Consider the following 19,056-nt stretch of genomic DNA (forward strand, 5'->3'; position numbering starts at 1 on the left):
GCGCCTAGGGAGGTCGTTTATTTTAAAGAATGGTGCTAAATTAGGGTTTGATGCTATGTCAGAACAAGCCTTAGGCTTACATTCCACCCCCCCCCATTTTTCTTCTAACATACTACATTTCAATTAGTTACTTTGGCTTTAGAACAAACCATAGTTTAGTATTGCATCAGAACCATCCAACTATGGTTATATCTGCTTTGCAAACCAAGACTGAAAGTCGTTCACAATCCTACTTTGAGGGTGAAGCACAAACTATAGTTTGATGGTTCAGATAAAATAGCAAATGTATAATCTGCATGAAAGGGGAAGTAACTAATTGAGTGTATGAGAAGAGGAAGGAGAGAACACAATCCTAATTCCTATATACAACAATGTACATACATTTGATGTACATGCATAGACACTAACAAATGTTGTTTCCAGCACACACTCCTATAGTACATGCTAATACCAAAAATACTGAACACATATTCCTCCCTGCTAACTTTGCAACTAGCCAGTAAGTAATACTCTGGCTAGAAGAAGTCTGATACTGGGAATCCTGTTCATCTTGAGACGGGGCAGCTAAATGATGTGAACTAAAACTCCCTCAGCAAAGGCCATACTTCAAAATATCCAGAGAGCAGCATGTTGGCTACCTTTGATTTTGAGCAAGGGCCAACTGGTAAAGTAGGCCAAGGTCTTCCTTCCTTTCACACTTTGTAATACGTAAGTTGGCTGGTTGGATAGTATATGTGTTTTATACCTCCTCTCTACTGCAGTGTCCTGCCTGTCCTGTGAACCTATGTAGAGTCTCATAATTTGACTCCAGAATGTCACAGCTTCAGAAAAATAAAACAAGGGGCAGTCCTGATTTTAGACCCCATAGCTCAAGAGTATGTGCTGCCCTTTGAACTGAGAGGAACCTGTTGCCCTCCAGATGTTTCTCCCTTCATGTCTGACCACAGACCATGGTTGGCTGGGGCGATGGGACTTTTTACTCAGGAACACCTGGAAGACCACAGATTCCCCATCCCTGTTTTGAACGTTGATCTGGTAACAGAAGGAGGAGGAGGCAGCATTTCAGGTCCCCTGGAATGGCATCCGGGTACAAATTGTGGAAGAAGGGGGCAAGAACCATCATTGTACGCCTTGCAATGTTCTCGGTGAACAAAAGTTCCCAAAATAACTGAATAAATCATGATGAAATGAAGTCTGTAGAATCCAATTAAGAGTTTGAGGTCAGAGGATGATTCCTAAACCTGCCGACATCTGTATGTCTGCAGAAGGAGCCTTATTTTGAGCCTCTCGTGCAATCTGTTCTGCCACTTTAAGCAGTGGCTTTAAACTCTTTAAGGAAAGAAGAAAGAAAAAAAAGAACTTGGTATTGCGTCAGTGCTCAAGTTGGCGAGATCACAGGCTGCTCAACTCTCCCTCTCCTCCGACTTCTAAGAGTCACCCCTCTGTTGTGTGAGGAGGGGGGACGGCATTGATGTACGTCCAGAGGATTTGTCCTTCTGCTGCAGTTGCCCTTCTCCAAGGGCAGCGCCAGTTAAGGCCACCGTCCATTTGTATAGGTTAATTAAATGCATCCAAATTTAACATTGGCCATTGAGCAACACTGCGGGTGAGCTAAAAATAATAATTACGAACAAACAAACAGGGCAATAAGGCCCCCTCCATGAACTGGTTTGCAAATGGTCTCTTAGCATGGCTTTCGCAGGGAGCCCATTAGGCACAGGTGTGTCTTCATGCAGTTCACCACTTCCTTGAAGCATGGTAACATGGTTAGATTTCAGTCAACCCTGGTAGCGTCCAGATTAAACCAGTATAGTTAAGCTCAGTCTGGACAGTTCTTCAGAGCAGTGGCTCTTCATAAAGAAAGACACCCACCTCAATCATATTCCCCATAGCAATCACAGTAGTAGGATTATCTTATTTTTCGCTCTATAGGACGCACCGGACCATAGGAGGGGGAGAACAGGGGAAAAAAATTCCCCCCTCTCTGCTCAGTGCCCCTTCAGTGAAGTGGCAGGAGAAACGGAGCCCCTTCCATTTCTCCTCCCGCTTTGCTGAAGGGGCGCTGCGCAGAGAGAGAAAACTGTGCAGCGCCTCTCCAGCAAAGCGAAGCCTGGAGAGCAAGAGGGATCGGTGTGCACTGACCCCTCTCACTCTCCAGGCTTCAGGTGGCTATCCACAAGCCTTTGGAGCGCAGCGAGAACTCCTGCTTCACTCAGAAGGCTTGCGGGAGTTCCCGCTGCGCTCTGGGGGCTTCAGGTGGCTTCAGCGAAAGCAACGCCAAGCCTCCGGAGCACAGGGGGAGCTATCCCTCTGTGCTTCGCCGGCTTCGCGTTGCTACCGCTGAAGCCAAGGAGCCTGCATTTGCTCCATAACACGCACACACATTTCCCCTTAATTTTTGAAGGGGAAAAAGTGCGTCTTATAGAGCGAAAAATACGGTATACGTAGATCAAGCTAGAGGTAGAATATTAGGGGAAGGGTCTCCAATGGGAATGTTGCACCTTCTCTTTCCTGCAGAGTCTTAGCAGTCTCACTGGTAAACAATGAGGTATAAAGGCACACGACCTCCAAACAGCGGTCTTCTTTTCTAAAACACAGTATGAAAGGAAAATTGAGATCAATACTGGTTAATAGCTGGACTCTTGCTCAAGATGAACTGGGTTCCCAGCTAGCCAGGATCTGATGTGCTCCAGCCAAAAGGTTATCCTCCTAGCTAGTTGCAGAGCAACAGAGAGTAAATCTGGAGAAAATAATGCATGCTTGGTGTTCTTTCTACTAGTGTGCAAAAGTCCTACGAGAAGGGGTTGCTTTATATTTGAGGAGGATAATGACAAGCTGGAATGTGTGCAGAGGAGGGTAGCCAGGATGATCAAGGGTCTGGAAACCAAGCCTTATGAGGAACAAGGAGCTGAGAGTGAAAGGAAACTGGAGTTGATGGGAGTTGGAGTCCCAACAATCTCTGGAGGACCACTGAGTCCCAAATCCCTGCTCTGTTCTATTTCCTCTCTGGACTGTGAAGATGTTGAAGGAGGTTTATAATCCATGTAATTCACTTATGTCCCATGTATTTGAGGTTTCTTTCTCAAGAGAAAAACTTTATTTCAATATGCTTCTTTGCAGAGGCCATTTGCTGCTTCCTTCTACTGTTCCTCCCACTGCTGCAAGAATTTCTGTTACAGATACTAGCTTCTAATCCAGCACTTGCATTGCTCATGTAGAAAGCAAAAAGCATCCTTCCCATCTTAAACAAGCGGGGGCGGGGGCGGGGAAATGACGACAACAACGACCCCAGCCTCTACATCTTCTATACTTCCCTCCTTTCTCATAAAGGGCCTGTGTACCCCTCTCCACACTGACATATCACTGAAAGCTCTTATCTGCCTCTATTTTTACTTCACAGCATGGGCATAGCCGGGGGGGGGGCAGGGAGGGGCAGCTGTCCCCCAATAAAAAAAATACATAGCAAAGCGAGGTTCTGCCCCCTGCAACAAGAATCCTGGCTACTCTCATTCTTTACAGTAGCCTGTTCTGCACTGGGATCTGGAGTAGATGTGTAAGAAAAATAGAGCACAATAGCTGCTTGAATTTATTTGCAAATTTATACTCTGCTTTTTGGCCCTCTAGAGGCTTACGTTTTAACAAAGTTAAGAATATTTAGTAGAGTGTTTTAATTTCACACTACTTAGATAATGGATGTAGTTAAATAATAGTTGCTATCAAACACATTCAGCGGCATTTACCATAAGCAATTTGGGATTGAAAGGAAAGCTGGTACGTTTTTATTAAAAAAAAGTTTCTGAAATGCCTTCCCAGAATTTCCACCAAAGGTAGAGACTGAGCCTGTGTTTTGCCAGGGCAAGCAAACATGGGCTGCCCCTGGTACACGGAAACAAGTGGAGCATATAAACTTTTGCATATTGTGCTATTAGGAAGTGCATGTTTTAGTACATACATGGAGAAGATAAAATGCAGTGCTTGGTTCAAACTGCTTCTCATAACAAAGGAAGACACTGAGCACCGCATGCTCTTAGTCACTTTGCTATTAGGTTCTCTTTGTTTGTGGGGGGACAACTGTCAGAAACAATGCACCACTACCTATTCTTCAAGGAACTCTGTGGTTACCCTAGACTTTGAAGAATTATTATTGAAGATGAAGTAGTGGTCATCATGAGGCTGGACTTTACTTGTTAGTCATTTTGTCTCTATGACTTACATGTTGTCCTATGTCCACAAAATGCTTGGGTACTGATGGAATAAATTTTTCTGGAACCAGTGATCATCAGAACATTAGCTCTGCTGGATCAGGTCATCAGTCCATCAAGTCCAGCATATGCTTCTCACAGAAGCCAACCAGATGCCTATGGGAAGCCTGCAAGCAGGACATGAATGCAACAGCATTCTCCCCACTTGCGATTCCCAGCAATTCAGAAACAAACTGACTTTGGCAATGGAGGTAGAACATAGCTATTGTGGCTTGCAGCCTCCATGAATTTGTCCAAACTAGCTTGTGGTTAGTCTGGAAGGTTCGAGTAACATACTAAGCAGGTGGAAGCTGGAGAAGCTGGACTCATAGCATTGTGGCAGAAAGTGCAAATGTAGGCAAGGGGGGAATGGATAAGAAAGGCCACGGGAGCGAGAGTGGAACTAAACAGGGTGGCCATCTGTTCTGGCAATTATTGCTCCTGTCCTTTTTACCAGCAGTGGGGTGTGGATAAATTCAACAGGTGGAACTTTTCTTAGCAGGAATGCAAAAGTGTTGTGAAAAACTCTGCTTAATTGATTTGTGCGCGCGCCAGGCTGCTATATAAACACAAAAAAGGGACATGGGTGGCACTGTGGTCTAAACCACTGAGCCTCTTGGACTTGCTGAGCAGCAGGCCGGCGGTCCGAATCCCTGCAATGGAGTGAGCTCCCATTGCTCTGTCCCAGCTCCTGCCAACCTAGGAGTTTGAAAGCATGCCAGTGCAAGATAAATAGGTACCACTGTGGCGGGAAGGTAAACGGTGTTTCCATGCGCTCTGGTTTCCGTCACAGTGTTCTGTTGCACCAGAAGCGGTTTAGTCATGCTGGCCACATGACCCAGAAAGCTGTCTGTGGACAAATGCTGTCTCCCTCGGCCTGAAAGCGAGATGAGCACCACAACCCCATAGTCACTATTGACTGGACTTAACTGTTCAGGGGTCCTTTACCTTTACCTCTTTATATAAACACAAGAGCTGTTATTGTTGTTGGCATGTCTGTCTTGAGAGACAATGGAGTGCACCTCCAGGGGTGAAGTCAATCCACTGTGTTAGAAGCACCAAAATGATCTCCTTGGGACACAAACCTGGGCAGTGTGTCTGGAGGTTCTGGGCTGCCCAGATGATAGGATCTTCCTCTTGGGCTCACTGATGTGGTCCAAAGGAAAACAGAGCAATACATTTGGCACCAGCTTGGCTGCAGGAGTTGCTGGAAGGAGGCAAAAAAGTACCACCCAACCATCTTAGGGACTCCACTCTGGATTTCTGTTGGGTTTAACTCTAGGATGAATGAGACTTCAAGGGACAGTTGGGATAAATGGCAACCATGCCGCAAATTAATGGGTGCAAAAGCAGCATGAAGGATTTGAAAAGGGCAGTTGCAGTTGCCAAATGACCAGAAAAGTACAGGCAAGCCTGCTGCTGTGCAGCAGCTTGATATGCTGCAATCGGCAGGTGATGTTTTCACAGCTTGGAGATAAAGGTTATCACCAGCTAATATCTGCCTCACAAGCAGATGTTAAAAGGCAAAGTGGCTGAGGCTCGTTGGCAGCCCTATAATCAGAGACGGAAAAGGTGGATAACCTTGAAGGTCTAAAGACTAGATATCTGCAGCTAAAGCAGAAACTGATAGAACAATAGTTCCCAACAATAGTTTTCAGATAGGATGGCTACTTATGTGCCACCAACAAAGAGAAAGTGCTTCACACAAAAAAGAGGGCATGGATATGCCAACATAATCTGCATGTGCTAATTTATATGTATACAGTAGGTGCAAATTTAGAAATGATTAAATAGAAATGCAGTGTGTCTCATAATAACGGGAAGGCCAGGAGAGATGTGTGTCTGCTCAGTCTGCTGCCCAGGTGCTAATGGTTGATGGGCAGCTTCAAGGTCCCTGCCACTCTCCCTTCTTATGGTTTCACTTCTCTTAAGCCAGGCTTGGACCAGGCAGCCCTTCAAACAGAGGACTGCTTCAAATAGAGGACTTTCCTCTTTAAAGCAGAGCACTAAGGTTCTTCAGAAACGTATCCAGCACCCCCTTTTAGTGAGATCTGCAATTGTTCCCAAGCTTCCTTAGAATGAAATCGGCTCACCCACCAGCGCTGATCCTTCCTTGCAGCATGCAGTCGTAGGAGAGTGTTGGACGTGTTCCAGGTCACATTCTCGGGTCACTGTGGGACCGCAAGGTCCAAAGGGCCTGTGTATGCTCTGGAATGTGCCCCAGTGCATCTTCCCTGGAGGAGATTTATAGGCTTCTCGGGAGAAAGCAAATAGTTGCAGCAAGCATTCCACAAACACTAAAAAATTAAAACCCTTTCTAATCGGAAAGCCAATATAGCCTCTTGCTTTCTGAACAAATATTAAATAAATATTTTGCGCTTGCAAGGAACAATAGCTCTTTTCAGTGTTTGTACAGGAAAATGGAGGGGTGTTTGTATTCTGTTTTGCGGCTTGTTCCTTCTGACTTGTGTGTGTTTTCGGGGAGGGCGGAGGAAACTTTATCTCAAACAAAATGCTTTGTGAGTTTGATGCCACCCTAAGCATGTTGCAGCTAGCATGTAATTAACACACATTATGTAATCAAGCTACTTTTCATATCTTTTCACTTGTTTATTTGCATCGGTGACACATCTATAAACACCTGTATATTATTTCCTTCCAAGTTATGAAAGGCAGGTATTGTTTAATCTTCTCTGGGATTTCCCTGTTGAAATGAGAGCCATTACAAGAGTCCTTTGTAATGCCAAATCTGTTTTCCTGGCTGCTGCCACTTCCAGAGTCATTTATAGTATTGGATTGCAGCCATCTCTTAGGCCCCTGATTTTCAAGATAAACCTCTTCCATGTCAACTCACCTTAAAAGAAGCCCTACATGCTTTCATACTGCAAAGAATTATGGGGCATATCTAGGACCCAGAGTTTGTTACCTGTGGACACAAATCAGGCCTGTTGGGTCCTATCAACACTGACCGTTGTGAAATGAGAGTACAACTTGGGAAGGATGGGTGGCCCAGTGGCAGGGCATCTGATTTGCATGCAGAAGGTCCCTGCTTCAATCTCCAGTTAAATGGACCAGGTAGCAGGTGATGGGAAAGATGAATTGCTTGGGACCTTGCAGAGCCGCTGCCAGTAAAGAGAGTCTCGAAACCTGCAGCTCATGCCTCTAAAGCAGTGGTTCTCAACCTGTGGGTCCCCAGATGTTGTTGGACTACAACTCCCATCATCCCTGAGCTCTGGCCTTGCTAGTTAGGGGTGATGGGAGTTGTAGTCCAACAACATCTGAGGACCCACAGGTTGAGAAAGGCTGCTCTAAAGGATACTTCAGGCTCATCTGACATCACACGGGTGCCTCAAAATCAATGGACTAGCAACGAAGTTGGATTGGCTATCAAGGCTTAAGGAAATTCTACATAAGGTGCCATGTGTAACTGGGTTCCAGGGCCAACCACAGGCCAGGAAGTTCTTGCAAGAGCTGGAGGAAGATGTATTGTCAGAACAGCCTAGCAAAGTTTTGGGACTGAATTCAAGATAAACCCATGGAGGATCAGGGTAGTGGACTCAGGATTATGGGATTTGAGTGGAATCTTGGAAGACCTTAGTGGAAGTTCATACTCAAGGATTAATTTGTATGCTGTTCAAATCCTTGTGGTTCAGGAAATTCTTTTTCAAATTGGGTGCCATGGCATTTGTGGCTCTTTCGACCTTTAGTCAAAGGCTGTTAATTGCTTGGGTTTTAGCTTTGGCCAAATTAGTGACCTAGCTGAGGATTCTGAAAAAGAGAGAGAGGGGCAGGTAATGTATCTTTTTTTGGGGGGGGAGGGAGATTTATGATATTTCTTTGATGGAAGAGTATTTTCTGGGTTCAGTTTTTTGCCGCTTGGCCAGACAACTCTGGAAACAATATCATTTTACCTTTTCAGAATCTTGAACTAAAATTTGTATACTAGAGCATCATTTTTCTCAGAGTCCCTGCTCATCCTAAAAGGTGAATGCAGATGCAACCCATGGAGGTTGTTCATCAGCATTATATCAGCTCCCCTCTTCTGATGCCCAAAGCCTACAGATTTAGCACCAGCATTGCCTATGTATAATGCCATATTTGGATGCGAATTTAGCAGAGTGGGGAAACTTTTTTCTGAGCAACTCCCCAAGTGCCACATGCAAGAACTGGTATAGTACACCTCCCTCTATACTAGTGTTTCCCAAACTTGGATCTCCACTGGTGCTCCTAGCTAGGGATGATGGGAGTTGTAGTTCAAAAACAGCTGGAGACTCGAGTTTAGGACACACTGTTCTATATCATCCATCCAGGTGAGCAAAAGGTATTATCAGAATTCAAGGGCGCACCCCAGCCAGGGAAGAACATTTTGGGTGTGAAGCAGGGCCTGAAAGAGGTGTGGTCTGGCCATTGTCCCACTTAGAGAAGTCTGGTGGGCTGTCTTGATGTTCCCCACCTCTGGCATATATAATATACACAACGTGTAACCGACACATACCCAAATGTGTTCTAAAGAACTCCTTCAGGAGGCAGTGATGGCCATAACCTAGATGGCTTTAAAAGGGCATTAGAAAAATTTGCGGAGGAAAGGGCTAGCCATGGCAACCAGTTGGAGGCAGTGATACTTTTGAATACCTGTTGAAACAACTGGAAGAGGTACTCTAATCTTGCAAGTTTCCTACAAGCATCTGGTTGGCCAGTATGAGAATAGGATCCTGGACTCGATGGGCCGTTGGCCTGATCCAGTAGGCTGTACTTATGTTTTTCTGTGTTCAAAATTGCACACAGGCAATTGTAACGTACAGGATGTCCTCATGTATTGCTCACAACAGACACAGATGCCCCTGGTTGCGTTTTCTAAATGGAGAGGTCAGGCTTGGAGTGGAGTAGAGGTCTTGGGGACAACTTCTAGGTCTATTTCCAGCACCAGATTGCACTCAAAAGTTCAATGTGGTCTCTACTCGAGCGAGGTCTTTGATTCCGCACTGTCGGAAAACAGTAAGTACAGAGCCCTTCTAAAGTGCCCTCCTGACAACACTCTAACTGGAGTAGCTGTCAGCAATGTCAAGGTTCAGTGACAGCCGCCCAAGTTGGCAGCATGTGTCAGCCGCGTTCTGGTTGGTGCCATGGCTGGGTACTCTTCCAGGACTCTGCTGCTCTCCTTTTCATTTCCCCCTTCCAGCCTGAATTATTTAACAAGTGTAATGCAAAAAAGATGTTACTGGCGAATGTGAGGAAGGGGAGTTATGTGGGTGAAGCCAGGTCTCGGACTGAGAAGAGGCTATTCGTTTGCAGACCTAATTTTCATCTAAAACTACACCATGAAATGCCTCTTGAAGTTAATGTGGTGCACTGGGGAGAGTCGAGAGAGCTTAATTAAAGGGAAAGGGAGTCAATTTTGAAGTTGCCACAGCTGGAAATTTTGATGATTTCTTTAGCTGTTTTCTCCAAGTTTATGAAATGGATATGGCAGTGTGTGTAGGAGTGGGTGAGCGATGTTGTTTTTTGAATGAAACTTACTGATAGAACAGCCTTACATGGGCATGCTATAATGTGGTGGATGTATTTTTAAGTGTAAGATGATTTGGGAAGAAGTAGATGTGCAGGTTGGTGGGAGTGTAAGAACGTGAGGGTGTTTGGGGGGCAGCTTCAGACACAAACATCATTTGATTCCCTTACATTTGATGGCTGCAGCCATAACGGCAAGCCACTGTATGTGTGAACTTGCTGCGTTAGAAAGCGTTGTGCTTGAGATGACTGTGGGATGAGATTTGTGAATATACCACGTTGCAGTTATCCAGTGGATAACATATGAACCAAGCAACATGTGTGTGATGTGTAGGGAGCAGGAAAGGGTTGGAGGATGATTCCAGTAAGGAATGTGGGAAGTGCATTTTGCTGCTAGTGGCTATGCTTGATGGATTGCACAGTTTGGGTCTGCAACTAAATGTTGTAGTGTGGAGGGCTGCTTTTCAGGGTTCCAGACATCGGCGTCCCTTTTCAGGGTGCTCCCCTCTGTTCCCCTTCAATGGTGGTCAACTGCCATGGACTGGTTGGAGGCAGAGGAAGGGTGGGGTTCACCGGCTAGGGGAACAACCAAGGGAAGAAAGCTCAGATCTTGGGGTGTGGTGGTGGGACAGCAATGCATGGTCAAAGGGAGAAGAGGGAGGAGACTGGGATGAGGAGGTGTCAGAAGCTGAAGAGGTAACAGGGCTTAGTGAGTTGAGAGGGTCAGTGCCAGAAAGAAGTACAGAATCAGAGACAAAAGCTGGAGCAGGCAAGTGGGAGGAGGGAGGCCAAGAGGCAGAGGTGAGTCAGGCTGGTGAAGTCATGAGTGTCTCCCCCTCCTGCTGTTACAAGCTCCCTCACTTTCTCCCAGAACCAGAAGAGGGCTGAAATGGGCAGGGCAGTGGCAGACTGCAAGCAGGTACAGTCTCTGATTGCTTGGGGGGGGGGGGAAGCCCTGGAAAGGAGAAGACTTAGATGGCTGTGGGAGGTGGGGAATTTCAGTCTCAGCAACTGATTAATGGGACAAGACCTACTGTGGATGAGCTGCGGTGCTCAGGAGGCCTGACACTCAGCCAAGTCTGTGAAGGTTGTGTTTTTGCTAGTAAACAGTTAACTCCAACTTTGAACGATGTGATTTAGTGCCGGTTCACTCTTTGACATCAGTGTTCTGTGTCCACTGAGCATTCTTAGTTCTCATTGGGCTGTTTTTGGAGTCCTTCCTTCACCCCAGTTTTTTTAGTACTTTAGCAAATATTGGGGTCCCCTAAGCCTGCCAATGCTTGTCTCTTGTGCATGGATGGTGCATGGATGGTATAGAATCCATACTTCAAATAATTAGTTCACAGTTAGTGTCTGTCCCAGGGCTGCTGGCATTGGCCAGTAGGCAGCAGCCAGGCAATCTGGCCTGCCATTCGCTGAATCATTTGCATGGTCCGATGCCTGGCTGCAGCACTGCCCACTGAGGAAGGTGAGCGGACTTCACAATTAGTATGTAGGACAGGATAGGGACGTGGGTGGCACTGTGGTCTAAACCACTGAGCCTCTTGGGCTTGCCAATCGGAAGGTCGGTGGCTCAAATCCCCATGACGGGGTGAGCTCCCATTGCTCTGTCCCAGCTCCTGCCAACCTAGCAGTTCGAAAGCATGCCAGTGCAAGCATTCCCCTGCAGCAGGAAGTTAAATGGTGTTTCCGTGTGCTCTGTGGACAAAGTGCTGGCGCCCTTGGCCTGAAAGCGAGATGAGCACCGCAACCCCATAGTTGCCTTTGACTGGACTTAACCATCCAGGTGTCCTTTCCCTTTCCCTTTATAGGACATGATGCCCTGTTTTCGTTTATTGTTTTGACCCACCATCCAAACCCACTTTCTGCATAATATCAAGTTCTGTGCTAAAATTAAATTTTGCACAGATGTTGAGATAAATACTAACATTTGTTGTCTTTATTTTGGATAAATCTGTTCAGTTTACATTAATTACCCTGACTCTGATGTGAGAATTCAGGTACGACCTAGAGGTACAGAGTTGTATGGTGAGAGAATTAAAGGTGTGGGGATGGAGGGAGAATAATTAGGGTTATTTGAGGACAAGAGCATGACTGACAGTTCTGTCTTATACATTTCTATGCAAAAGTAAGTCATAATGAGTTCAATGGGCATTACTCCCAGATAAGCATGTATAAGCAGGGATAGGTAATCTATACTACCCCCTGGATGCTGTTGGACTCCAACTCCCATCGGCCCCAGACAGCATGGCCTGTGTTCTGGGATGATGGGAGTTGTAGTCCAACAACATCTGGAAGGCCACAGGTTTCTTATCTCTGGTGCATAGGATTGAAGCCTGATATTATAGGGGAGGGAAATGTAGGCATCTAGGGTTCATATGTTCCTTCCCTTGAAGAATGGAGCTTCTAGCACAGGCATAGGCAAACTCGGCCCTCCAGATGTTTTGGGACTACAATTCCCATCATCCCTGACCACTGATCCTGTTAGCTAGGGATGATGGGAGTTGTAGTCCCCAAACATCTGGAGGGCTGAGTTTGCCTATGCCTGTGCTAGCAGTTAATAAATTGCAACTGGAAAGTTCTTCACTCTTATTGGGTATGTAATGAGATGATTTTCCTTCCCATAGGTGAGAATGGGATCCTTGTGTATGTTTTCACAGCTTTCACAATGGCCAGTGATAGTTGCCTGCTAGTTTCCAAATGCATGCCCAGGCCCATGATGGCTAGAAACTTGTATTTTGAAAGTGCATACACGGCACTGCAAATCAAGGCCCATGCACTATCCAGTTAAGTTCTACTCAGAGGAGACACATTGAAATTAAATAGCATTAAGTTACTCGTGGCCATTAATTTCAGTAGGTCTAGTCTGAGTTCCATATGTTTTGGATGGCAAATAGTCCTTTTTTATATATGCATAGAAACAAATACCTCTTGACACACAATGGGGCAGTTGTGTTTGCTGTGGGGACACTGGTAAAGTCAGCTTATAAAGTGCAAAGCAAACAGGCGATAGATCTGGGTCTTTAGACATCTTTATGCATGTATCAGGAAGCAGCAGTCCAATAAGGGCTCCCAGGTGTGGAGAGATGGGTGCTTCAGGAAATATACAAGAGTGCTTCTTTCCTCTCTCCTTAGTGCTTTCCAGGGAGAGTGGCCTGCAACTGGACACAGTGTGGCCAGTTAGACCCCTGAAAGCCTGTAAATAAGGTTAGTAGTACAAAAATAGCACCCTGTTGTGTACAAAACATCCTTGTGTTTCTAATGCACAGCCTCAGGGTATTTGAGTTTTAAGAATGCTTTGACATTACTGTTGTAGTAAGTAAATAAGCAAGAAGCGCAAACTCCTCTTCTGCCATAGGGTGCTTAGAGCAGCTTCACAGCACAAGATGTACAAAATGAGAAAAATATGTACCAAGCGCCAAAGTACACACTGGAAACACTGCCACAAATAAACTAAAAGGCAGCAATCTAAAAAATTGTACCAAAAGTAGGCCCTCTAAATCTTTGAACATTAAAAGCCTGCCAGAAGAGGAAAGTTTACAGTTTAGAGGCAAAAGGACCAGCGATGGAGCCTGGCGAGGCCTCCAAATCTGATTTTTAGATGATGGGGGGCGGGGGGGGGGAGAGAGAGATGATCCCAAAGGTATCCAGGACCCTAGGCCATTTAGTGCAGTGATTCCCAAACTTTTTTTTCGTACCACCACCCCCTTGGTTCCATAAACTCATCCCCAGTGCCCCCACCCCTTATAAAGAGCATTATTCAGAACAGTGGTTTGCATGACCCACTAAGCAAGAAGATAACACAATAAAATTCAAAACAGTAATTGCACATTTATTCAAAATCCATTTCAAACTATTGAGTTTCATCAATTCAACAAAATTAATGAACTTGATCCAGTGATACCAGCTGATAGACATTTATACCTCAAGTGTCCCCTTTCTACCCACTAATAATAATAGTAATAATAATAGCAATAATAATTAATAACAATTTATTTTTTATACCCTGCCCATCTGGGTAAACTTCCCTAAACAGGGCTGCCTTCAGATAAAAATCAGATACTGGTAGTTGTTTCCTTGATATCTGATGTCTTCTAAAAGTCAGATAGTTGTTTATTTCCTTGACATCTGATGGGAGGGCATTCCACAAGGCGGGCGCCACTACAGAGAAGGCCCTCTGCCTGGTTCCTTGTAACCCCACAGTGATGAAACTGCGAGAAGGCCCTTGGTGCTAGACTTCAGTTTCTGGGCTTAATGATGGGGATGGAGATGCTCCTTCAGGTATACTGGGCTGAGAACTCTTAGCGCACCCCTCTTAGTTAATCCCACTGCCCTCCCAAGGGGCAGTACTGACCACTTTGGGAAGCATTGACTTAGTGTTTTAAAGGTCCAAACCAATTCTTTAAATCGAGACAAATAGGCAGCCTGTGGAGTTAATATTGAATTTATTTATTAAATTTGTATACCACCCTTCATCCGTAGATCACAACATAAAATTCCAATATAAAAAACACAAAATACATAATAAAAATAAGAACAAGAACAAACCAATACCCCCTAATGATGATGATGATGATAATAATAATAATAATAATAATAATAATAATAATAATAATAATAATATAATAATAATAATAATAATAATAATAATAATAATAATAATAATAATAATAATAATGGCATTGGATGCCAATCAGCGAAAGGTCTGGTTGAAGAGCATTTTTGCCTGGTGCCTAAAGGTGTATGATGAAGGCACCAGGCAAGCCTCCCTGGGGAGAGCATTCCACAAGTGGGGAGCCACTGCAGAAAAGGCCCGTTCTCGTGTTGCCACCCTCTAGACTTCTCATACAGGAGGCACATGGCGAAGAGCCTCAGATGATGAATTCAGAGTCCAGTACGGTTTATTTGTGGAGAGGCAGTCCTTGAGGTATTGCAGTCCTGGGCCATTTAAGGTTTTAAAAGTCAAAACGAGCACTTTGAATTGGACCCAGAAACTAATTGGCAGTCAGTGTAGTTGGGCTAGGATCAGTGCAATATGCTCAAATGGTTTTGGCCACCAAATTCTGTGCCAGCTGGTTTCCGAACCATCTTCAGAGGCAGCCCTAACATATAACATGTTGCAGTGATCTAACCTAGAGGCTACCAGAGCGCACACACACAACAGAAGTTGGACTGTCCCTGTGCAGGGTGCAGCTGGGCCAGCAGCTGAAGCTGATGGAAGACTGTATTATGTACTCCATTCAATAGGCACCAGACAAAAGAGTGTTTTGATCTGTTGAAATTTCTGAACTGTTTTTAAAGGTAGCCCACGCAGAGGGTGTTTCAGTGGCTTAATCTTAGGAACTGAAGAAGGCTTAGTAGACAGCATGTGCCTTTGCCCTCATGCAAACCCCTCAAGAAATGTAAATGGATGTCGTTTGTGTGTGTGCATTTTCAGTTGCTCTGTTTTACACACACGCACATGCAAATATGACCTACTTACCCACTGCAGTGACCTGGGATCCACTGTCCATAATATGCTGTGAAGGAAGCCATACCTAATGTTACCTCTGGCACCCATCTCATTTTGCCTGTATCCCTCAGTCGCCCTCTGCCACCAGCCCCCCTCCCTTCCCATCCCTCCTTTGACCTGGGAACACCTGGCTCTTCTTCTCCCTTCCACCTATCTGCTTGCCATTGGAGTTTATGCCGTGTTTAGGATTTGCAGTCATGTTGTTTCCCCGATGCTGCTATCAGCCAATTTCACAGCACTCTGGGCTGCTGAGACCTCCAGCTCTTCTTTGCATGCAGATTATGCATAACTATTGCCAAAGGCAAGGAGGACAAGAGGAGAGTGGGCAGGATTTGTGCCTGTGGATGATACTTCTTCTCTGGCCATGTAGATCCTGAACTACTGTGGCCGCACTGGGGGGCAGGAAATGATGGGCAGGGGGGAGAACTGGCCTGTTGTCTGTTCAGTTCAGCACTGTATCGAGTGGAAAATGCAAAGAGTTGTCAGAATTTTATCTCTGGGTATATAAACTATGGAAAAGTACAGCCCTTTCCAAACAATTTGAAGGCAGCCATAATTCAGCATGGGACAAAATAGCCTCTGTGGGTGTTTGTGCATTTCTTTGTCTGTGGTTTCCCCCTATATTTTCTGGTATGTATCTAGACATAAGGGCCTAGTTGGCTGTGGCTGACTGGCTTGCACCTGTGTTGTACTGAATTTTGTCACAGTGATGATGCCATTTAAGATGTGGGGAACCTATTTTGCCTGATGGGTCCCAACCCCTGTGGGTCAACGTTGATAGGTGAGTGGGCCAGCCCATTATCAAGCACTCAATGTCATTGTGTCAACAGATGATGGATAGGTCAAAGTCCTCTGTGTGCCACTTTCCAAGCACCTAACAGATAGCTTGTTGTCGGGGGCTTGAAACCACAGTGCAGAAGGCTTTGCCATGCAGAACTCATGCTGCCATTCCAGCAGAGCTGAACCCACTGCCTCCCTGGTGATGAGTGGTGAGCTCAGCCCTGCTTTCTGCAGGGACTGGCTGTGTGATTGAGATCCCCTTAGTTTCTGGGGTTTTGTGTGTGTATTTTTGCACATGCCTTTGGCTTATTTTATTCATTACATTTGCATCACTCTCTTCCTCTTGAGGAGTTCAGATCAATATTTTAAAACTCACATGCATTTAAAACTCATAGGCCTGCAGGGTAGGTTGGCTGGAGAGTTACTGACTTGCCCGTAGTAGTGATGTCCACTGCATGGGGCTGAGCTGATATTTGTGTCTGCGTTTCCCTAGTGTGAGCTCTCCAGTCTCACCACTGCACCTTACTTGACAGGCACATCATAATGACTGCTTCTGTAGGTGGTCTGCTTGTGTGATATGCACGTCAGTTTGTACAAATATGCCTATAAAAGTGTTTCCATCTGTGGGGTTAGTATTTTAGCACGAAATGTAACCAGTGTAAATCTATCATTGCATGAAAACATGGCAAGGTTAATGTCAGGATTGTGATACATATTTCCAGTAGTTTTTTCTGGGGGGATGCAGGGGTAGGTATACCCCTAAACATTTTGTGAATCTAAGTTTGGCCTCATTGAGGGGCAGTATTTCAATATGAGTAGAAAAATGAGAGCACCCCTAAACATTTTTTTGAAATGAAAAAGCACTACATGTTTCTTAGGATATTCATATGAAGTTTGTGATGGTGATGTGAGAAGATAACAAGGGAAATCTCTCTCTGTGTGTGTGTGTGAGAGAGAGAGAGAGGGGGGCATTTAGTTTTTGCACTGTATATATAAAAAGATGTTAGCAGTATATATGTCTAGGGATGGACCCTTAATATAAGATGTGCAATGTGTTCTAGTGTATGTTGTTTTATTATGTTATGGGGATGCATTTTGCCAACCACTCTGTACATTTACACAGACACACACAGGTATCATTCACATGTGTCTGTTCAACACTTACCTTTTTAGTGCTCCACTACTCAGGCACTTGAATCCTGGCAGCTGAACATGGCTATCCACACAGCATGCCTCTAAAGCACATGGGGTGCTGGTGATGTTCTTTAAAGCTATGGTGTGTCCGCAGCCAGAGTGAACTGCGAACTTTTGCCAACTGAAAACCATGTGAGAGACTAAGGGGACATTGAGATGATACAAAAGTCCCATCTGTGGGCAGTGGACTTGAGATGACTGTGGTCATACCCATAGCATCCATTTAAAGCACACTGCTCCCCCCAAAGACTCCTGGGAATTGTAGTTTGTTAAGGGTGCCGGGATTTGCAGCTTTGTGAGGGAGAAACCACAGTTTCCAGAATTCTTCTGGGTGGGAGCCATGTGATTTAAATGTGCTTATAATGTAAGGTGTGGAAGTGGCCATGTACATGCCATTGCTTGCTGCTTTGTCTGAACATCCATGTATGAAGTGGTCCATGCCTCAGGGGTGGGCAATCTTTCCATTGAAAGCTGATTTCCCTTAAGGGTAATCTGTTGTGGGTGCTTGCATGCTGGCAAGTGATGGGGCCAGAGCCAAAAGTGGGTGGGGCCTTAAAAAAAAAAAACTTCTCTCTGCCACCCCATTATCTCTGCCTGTCATCTTATTCCTCCCTGCCCATTGGCTGCCAGGAAGGGAGAAATCCCTACCATCAGAGGTTCTGAACTGATTGCAGAGATCAGTTTTGAAATTAGGCCAAGGGCTGCAGGAAATTAGGCTGAGAGCTGTGCATGTGTCCCTAGAGCTGCAAGGTGCTCGCCCTTGTTCTACAGCATAGTAATATTAACTAGAAATGTCACAGGAGGCTGGCAGGGAAAGTATCCTGCAAAAGGAAGCAGGCAGAATGGAGGAGGTGAGTGAAGGTACAATTCTGCAGCATGGGTGACCTCGAAAACAAATCATTGTAGCATTTCATTTCTACCTCTTTAAATGGCTTCACCGTCTCAGAGGCTGTCCCACGGCTTAGGCACATAAGTGAAACTGCGTTCTCCATCCAAACTCCAGCTGGTTGAGATGCTCCTCCTGGGCATGCCCGGCCAATTGGTGTTAAAGAAGGATAGAACTTTCTTTATGTACGCTACAACAGCAGCAAGAATACTCGTCGCAAAGTATTGGAAGACACAAGATCTACCCACCTTGGAAGAATGGCAGATGAAAGTGATAGACTATATGGAACTGGCGGAAATGTCTGGCAGAATCCGAGACCAGGGAGAAGAGTTGGTGGAAGAAGATTGGAAGAAATTTAAAGACTATATGCAGAAATATTGTAAAATTAATGAACGTTAAAATGATGTTGGATTGAAATGAAACGGCTTTAGCAATAAGGTTAAAAAGAATATGTAAAAATGGATTGATAACTAGATGAAAATACGAAGTTATAATATGTTAAGATATAGAATTAAGATAAAAACAAAGAGGGAAGGGATTTGCTGAATTAACCATGTGAACTGGAATACAAAAAAGGGAGGTGTGAGGAGGTCAGGAAACAAGTAAATTAAATATAAGACATGAAAATATTGATTTGTTTTTAATTGTTTTTTACTTTTCATGTATTTTGTCTTTGTATCTTTGCATTATTATTTTTTTGTCTGTAAAATTTCAATAAATATCATTTTTTTAAAAAAGAGAGATATGCTCTGTGGTGAATGCATTAAAAACACTCCATGGTCACTGCAAGGCGCACATTTTGTACGAGTGAGGGTCAATTCCAAGGCAATGGGGATCCACAAGGAGGCTGCTGGCAAGGGGTTCTGTGTGACAGCACTCCTTGATGTCGGCAACAATGTTGGAAAGCTCCATTCCATGTGGTTGGACAGAACTGCTCG

At 44.9% G+C, this 19,056-nt stretch overlaps 1 protein-coding gene across 4 annotated transcripts in view; it reads left to right on the forward strand.

Annotated features, from left to right (window-relative positions):
- Positions 1-19,056, forward strand: part of ELFN2 (extracellular leucine rich repeat and fibronectin type III domain containing 2) — a 139,444-nt gene that overhangs the window by 26,811 nt on the left and 93,577 nt on the right. The window contains exon 1 of one of the 4 annotated variants that reach the window (XM_082241417.1): positions 12,926-12,953. The exons of the other annotated variants lie outside the window; for them this stretch is intronic. The gene's annotated coding sequence lies outside the window, so the exon portion shown is untranslated. Of the gene's footprint in view, positions 1-12,925; positions 12,954-19,056 lie in introns of those variants that run through there. 4 annotated transcript variants of the gene reach the window in all.

Source organism: Podarcis vaucheri, assembly GCF_965113315.1.
Source record: "Podarcis vaucheri genome assembly, chromosome: 10".
NCBI lineage: Eukaryota > Metazoa > Chordata > Lepidosauria > Squamata > Lacertidae > Podarcis > Podarcis vaucheri.